The sequence below is a fragment of the Mus pahari genome, chromosome 13, assembly GCF_900095145.1.
Source record: "Mus pahari chromosome 13, PAHARI_EIJ_v1.1, whole genome shotgun sequence".
Taxonomy (NCBI): domain Eukaryota; kingdom Metazoa; phylum Chordata; class Mammalia; order Rodentia; family Muridae; genus Mus; species Mus pahari.
The window spans coordinates 36,926,948-36,933,905 of NC_034602.1; positions in this window are offsets into that span (position 1 = coordinate 36,926,948).

Genomic DNA, 6,958 nt, shown 5'->3' on the forward strand with positions numbered 1-6,958 from the left:
GGGAGAGAATGAACTTAGATGAGTTGGATTCCCTGATGATCATAGGAAGCGCTTAGCCTCCTCTGTCCGGCGGGTTTACACTTGTCTATCTGCCCGAATCTCCAGGTCTGGGACCCTGTTCCCAACAGTATCCACTAGCTTCATTTAATTATACTTCTACTCTGGCTTTCCCTCCTGCCTCCGATACTTTCTGCAGACCAGGTATTAGCCAGACACTAGTTGTTTAGCATTTAAAAGACTCACTGGACTGGAGAGTTGGCTTGGTATGTAAAATGCTTGTTGTGCAAGCATGAGAATCTGAGTTCAGATCCCTAGCATCCGCATTAAAATCTGAAATCTGGGCACACAGTCTATGCACACATATAGCCTATATCCATCTCAGTGCAAGGAATCTGTTCCTAATCCATAGTCCTGTTATCACTCACACAGCCTATTACAACCTATTACACTACTCCTGTCCCATAGTACCCTTCAGATATGCTTTGCTGTGTGTGCCGTCTAGCTATGAGCTGAGTGTATAATTACCATGTGTAAGGAAACCCATCACTTACACCTCTCATTTGTCCCATGGCTGTGCAAACCACAGCAAAATGTATGTTGCCTCACACACACTGGACAATGGTCAACACGTACACATTTGTGTTGACCGAGCAATAATCCTCACTGATTGGTGGGCATGTCCTCGTACCAGGCACTTTGGTGGGCATGTCCTCGTACTAGGCATCTTGGTAAGTCAGGGAGCTCACAACCCGAGGAAACACAAGCCCAGCCCAGTCAGGAAGCTTTCTGTTTAATAGATCACTCAGTCCCTTCCGCCACCCCCTACCCCCTACCCCTCCGCTGTGCTGTGTGGAGAGGTAGGCAAAGACCCAGCCCGTCTAGGTTAACCAGTGCTGGTAAATTTTTCTTTCCTCATCCTTGTCCTCCTAACGCTTCTTCCTTTCCCTCTTCTCTCTCTTTTCCTCCCCCCACCCCCAGTCTTCCTCTCCCTTTCTCTTTCTCTCCCCCACAGAATCTATTAACAAACCAATGGTCAAACATGAAATGCACCCTTCTTACTGCACACTAACTCTCCTGCCAGATTACACAACCTCAAAAGTTAACTTTGCCCCGAAGGCTGGACAGATTCCAGGACTCTGGTAGACCTTAAAGGAAACATGTCTGCTTTCATAGCAGTCAAGATAGGTTACCGAATCTCCAGGACACTGAAGAAAGGGCATTGGTTTTCTTTGAGTCCCTCTGTATTTTCAGCTAGCGTTCCCCTTCCATCTTGTCTGACACTGTTTTTGTTCTTATCATATTGCCTTCAGGACAAAGGGCAGGACAGTCCTGTTGGCCAATCTTGAGTCTAGCATGCTGGCTTGACTCCTGCCAACCTGAGTTCTTGGCATGAGGATTTAACAACAAAAAATAAGTGGACTGACCTGCCACCATCTGCCTTCTTCCCTGACGAGTTCCCAGGCTTCTGTTTTTGCTGGCTCTGAGGTAACCTCGGTCCTGACTTGCCCCTCTTTCTGGGGTATAGCATTGGTGCTTGTCAATAGAAAAACAAAAGCAAAACAACAACAACAAAACCGCTGCTCTCTTGTAGGGATAAGAGATAATTTATTCTGGAGCCATTTTGAGCTTCTTTTGTCTCCCCGTGTCAAGCCTCCATACTTAGGTTGAAGTATGTCCAGTGAGGTAGAAAGGTCATGAGAGACACTGGGTGTCAGTTTGAGCCCAAAATTGAAGTGTGCACTAAGATGACCTATAGGCCAAGCCACTTCCATATGAACTCTGCAGTCTCGTTACCATCTGCTGTTGGAAAAGGGAAAATGGGGAAGAAGCCCCAACTCCTCAGGGCCTCTTTCCCTGTCTGACAGGATGTACTTCAGTTGCTGCCTCTTGCTCTCCGCTACAGACCGGCAAGGAGACAATGGTCTCTGTTGGTAGTTCTCACGTGGCTTCACAGCCCTTTCTATCAAGTGTGTTTTCCCTCTCTGTCCCCTCTAGCTTGCCTCGCTTAGAGTACAAGCCCAGGTAGGCTGGTTATGGAACCTTCTGCTTCTGGGTCACAGGCGCCTGGCAGTCTCCTCTGCAGGATCCATGGTTGCTCTGAGACCGCCTTCAGCAGGCGGAGGAGCTGTGGATGTCAGACAGACAGGCTTTTATTGTCTACTCTTGGCATCTATTCCCTGAAGCAACTAACCTTCCAGGTGTTCACAGACTCACCCAGGGGACCCAAAATGCAAAAGGAGTGGGGTGTCTCCCCACAATGTCTTGTACACATGCAAAGTGTCCATCCACAAAAGGATTTCCCTTGATTAACAAGGTTGCCTAATTATATTTCTAACTAATATACATACCAGTACCAGAGGGCAGTGAGGTCTGCAAATGGCGGTGATGAGGTCTCGGGGGAGTAGTGCCTTGTCTGTAACCCTTCTGTGTTCTTAATTCCCCTTACCTGCTCTTTCTTGAGCTGTGTGGGGACGTTTCTCCAGAATCCTCTGTCTTTCCCTGTTCTCATCCTTTTCCCTTTTACACACACACTTCGAATGGTGTTCAGGGATGGGGCTGTGCTACATGATTTCTGTCTTGGGCTCTTTCTCTGAGAGCCACACCACATTCAAACTCTGATTTAAATTCACAATAGGCATTTGCTCATTAAGTTTTTTACAAGTTATTTTCATCATGCTTTACATTTTTTGTAGGCTTTTCAAAAAGTGATTACAAATACAAATTGATGGACACACACACACAGAGAGAGAGAGAGAGGGGGGGGGAGGGGAGGGAGAGACTGAGACTGAGATAGAGACTGTCTAATCAAGAAGAACGCTGGGCTTCTGCCCGTACAGATGTGGAAACCCGACTCTTACTGGTTGGGTGCAGCTATGAAACATCAGGTTCTCCATGGGGATATGGACATCCCTAACACCCAACTATTCATTCTCCAGTGATGCTTTCTCAGCACCCCCAAAGAAACCACAGACACCTCGCTATTCTTAGCGCTCAAGATCATAAGACCACATGTGCCTTTGTTGTCTGATCTTCAATGGTGTATTGAAAGTATTGGAATTAGGTGTTCCCAATGCAGCCAGACAACCCCCCCCCAACCCCTCACCCCCACCTGCCCCTGCCTGCAACCACAATCCACGTCAACTAACACATCTAGAAAAAGCCATGCCTTTGTTGAAGATTCTGATTGGCTAATTGACTGGTTAGAAACAGCCTGCGGTGGGGAGTTGGAACGTTGCCAATAACTATGTCAGGAGCTAATTCCCTCTTTTGTCTATGTGGGTTCCAGAAATTGAACACCTCAACCTTTACAGCAAGCACCTTTACCTGCTAACCCAGCTCTCTAGCCTTAGTTCCCTTGACAACCATTTATCACCTACCTTTGTATCTGACCTAACATCCTTTCGACATCAAGTAAAAGTGTTGTAATGTGTTAGCTTAGACCATGAACTTCTACCAACCCCACAGCTAAGACTGTCATCAGGTAGCATTTGGTGCTTACAGCAGAGATTGCCTTGCTTTGCTGTAATCTGCCTGCCTGATTTATTCAGTAAATTTATTGATTAATAGCTTTCTTTTGGTTTACAATTCTGAAAGGCTCACCTAACTGCTTCTATGATATGACTCGTCATTAAGGACAGCCTGAATCTTAGCTTCTGGGCCATGATCACTGTTACTTGTTTCAAAATAAACTGTCCCTTCCCCATTTGGAGCAAGAGCTGTGTTTTGTGTTGACATCCTGATGAATGTTTTCAAACTTTTCTCCCATCCCAAATCCTACAACAAACTCTACCTGAATTCAGGAGTCAGGAGATCTTCTTGCTCTGTAATTCGTAGGGAAACTGAGGTCAATGGATCCAAGAATTGTCTTAATGAAGAGCCTCAAAATGTAGTTTTATACATATAAGGTAAGGAACTTTATTTTCAAAGCATCCCACTCTGGTCCATGGGTTGGACAGATCAGCACAGGGGCCATGGACTAGGACTGGTCCCTTGCCGTGCTCAGGTGTTGTTTCAGAAGACCCCCCCCCCAATAACAAATAGCCGATTAGGGACCATTTGTCCATTAACACCAGGCAGTGCCAGCCCTCTGGCTACAGGCAGCTCTGTGGTTTTTCCCACTTTTTTCTTGGCCGTTGGAACACTGGTCTTCCCCACTGGCCTTTCTGGATTAGGAGAAACAGTTCAATATGCCTTTTAGGAAGAAAACGTGAGTGCACCGGGCTTCGCCACAAACTTTATCACGTGGCCTTCCACCTTACAATTGCACGGTTGCAGGCGAGCCTTAGAGACTGGGTGCTCATGGGAAGTGGCAGGATAGGTGTATGTTTACAAGTCAGGGATTGTCAAAAATGCTAAATATCTTAAAATTTGATTCAAGGTTCCCATCTACCAAGAGATACTGCTTCCATGAACTTGTTTACATCTAGTCCCTGCTTATTACTCTCCCCATAGTCCTGGCATCTTCCCTGAGGTTGCAAAAGCTTTCCAACAGTTACATTTATCCAATGACCAAATTAAGGCCCAGAATCAAAAGCTTAAGCTCAGTCACTATCAATGAGAATGACATCGTCCTCTGTCCCAGTGTACTTGTCTGTAATGATAATGTCCACATGACCCTTTGTTCCAGTGACTTGGGAGATCTTCCAAAAGGCAGTGAATAAGAGTCACACTGTGGTGTTTGGTTTCCCTTCCAGCCTGCTGAGGATATAGCCAAGTGGAGAACTGCTTAAGCAAATTGAAATGCAGGCCTGGCCTGAAATTTTTCCTAGCTAACAGTCCAGTTTCACCTTGGAAATAAGCTTGCTGAAGTTGAAAACATGATAGAAACTTTGCCTTATTATTTGCAAATGCTTATGATACAGAAAAAAAAAATTTAAGCTCTACCAGCCTGAAGCATCCACCTGACATAACCTTAACACTCCAGGGACTGCGTTGGGATGGACAAAATAAAGCAGCCGTGGGGCTATTGCAGTCAGATCCGTTCTTTCTTTCCGTGCTCACTCTGTAGAAGCCTGTCCCTGGGCTGCTCTGATGGAGCCCCAAGCCTCTTCTGATTTTGTACTTTGGAATCTCTGAATTGTTGCTTGCTCAAATAAATTCTTGAACATTTTAAAAATCGCGCCACCATTTACATTTGGAACAGCTAGCTGTGAAGGCTGGAGGGGGTGGGAAGGTTTGGGGGAAGATAAATCCTTTGGACAACAACACTTCAACACTTTTGAAAGAAGACCTGGATGCTGTGGGGGAGCTCTGACTGTTCTCAGGCTTCTCTGTTCCCTACACCTTTTGTGCTCTGTGGGAGAATTTAGAGAGCTGCCCTAATCCAGCCCACAGCTATTGAGTTCTCGAAAGACCCGGAAGACCCCGCCTGATCTACTGATCTCTTTCTCTCTGGGGATTTATCTGAGGATGTGGGATGACTATCTTGCTTAATTAAGCAAGTAGGATCTTTATGGGTTGTTCCAGCCTCTTTACATCATGCTCTTAGGATGTGTGTGTGTGTGTGTGTGTGTGTGTGTGTGTGTGTGTGTGTGTGTCTGTGTGTCCTTACAGGCTAAAGGGTATCAGATCCCCTGGAGCTAGAGTTACAGGTGGTTCTGAGCTGTCTGATGTGGGTTCTAGGAACTAAATTCTGGTCCTCTCCCAGGGCAGCGAGTGCTGTTAACTGCTGAGCATCTATCCAGCCCCTCCATCCTATTCTTTTAATTTTTCACTACTTCCTTTGGCAAGGCACAAAGCTTCTTGCCCAGTATGAGAGCCGTCCATTACAAGAGCGCTCAGTGGCATTACTGCGTGGACATCTGTATCAAACCCTTTCTTTAGAGCTGACACTCATCCATCAAAGGGCTGTCACTGAGCTGCGCATGATGGGAAGGAAGGAGGGCAAATCTGAGAGTCCAGGAAAGCATTTCTAGAAATTTCATAAGGATGTCTGTCACGTTGCACAGTTAGGATGCTTCTATCGATGTGCTGCTGCTGCTCTTTTAGTCACGGGTTCTAATCCCCTTTCCTGGTCCTTGGGAGCCCTAACCTGTTATCTTATCTCTTGCCTTAACTGCACCTTGAAAGTGCAGCGGGTTTCGCTCCCTTTCTCTGTGGCAGTTACGACAGCCCTCTCATGACCCATAACACATCTCTGGTTCCGGAAAAGGAGAAAAGTCTGTAGACTGCGGAGCCAGATTCCCAGGTTAAATCCATTGCTCGGCAGTACTCGTCAACTTGGATACCCCACAGCGAAGTTTGTTGTGCATCGGTTTTCTCCTGGCAGTGCAGGTGTACAAGAGCATTTAGTACATTACAGTGAAGATTAAGTAAAATAAAATGTGTAAAGAGCTTGGAAGAGCGCCAGGTATGCACAGAGAACACAGTAAGCTGCAGGCGCCATTGAAAAGCCTCCTAACTGATCTCGCTGCCTTCTTCTTTGCCTAATTTGCTTCTCAAACAGAAGACTGGTCTCTGTAGTACATGTTAACAAAGAACATCCTGCTGAAACAATTCCCATGACCCTCTGCACCTTCTTGAGTGGGTCATGGGTATTTTTCTAGCCTCTCCTCCCTGCAGTCAATCTGTGCGTTCCTGGTAGTCCCATGTTTAGTATGTACACGGGCAGCTCTGGGCTTCTGGGCTTCTTGCCTGTGATACCTCTTTTTGCCTTTTCTTCTTATGTGCCAGTTACTTTGTCAACTAGACGTAAGCTAGTGTTATCTGAGAAGAGGTGAACCTTTATTGGGAAAGTGCTTCCATTTGGCCAGTAGGCAAGTCTACTACAGTGCCTTTTCTTGATTAATGTTTGATTAGAGAATGCCCAGCCCATTTGGGGGCAGTGCCATCCCTGAGCAAGAAATCCTGAGTTGTATAAGAAAGAGGACTGAGCCAGGCAGTGGTGGTGCACACCTTTAATCCCAGCACTCGAGAGGCAGGCAACTCTTGTTTACAGAGGGAGTTCCATGACAGCCAG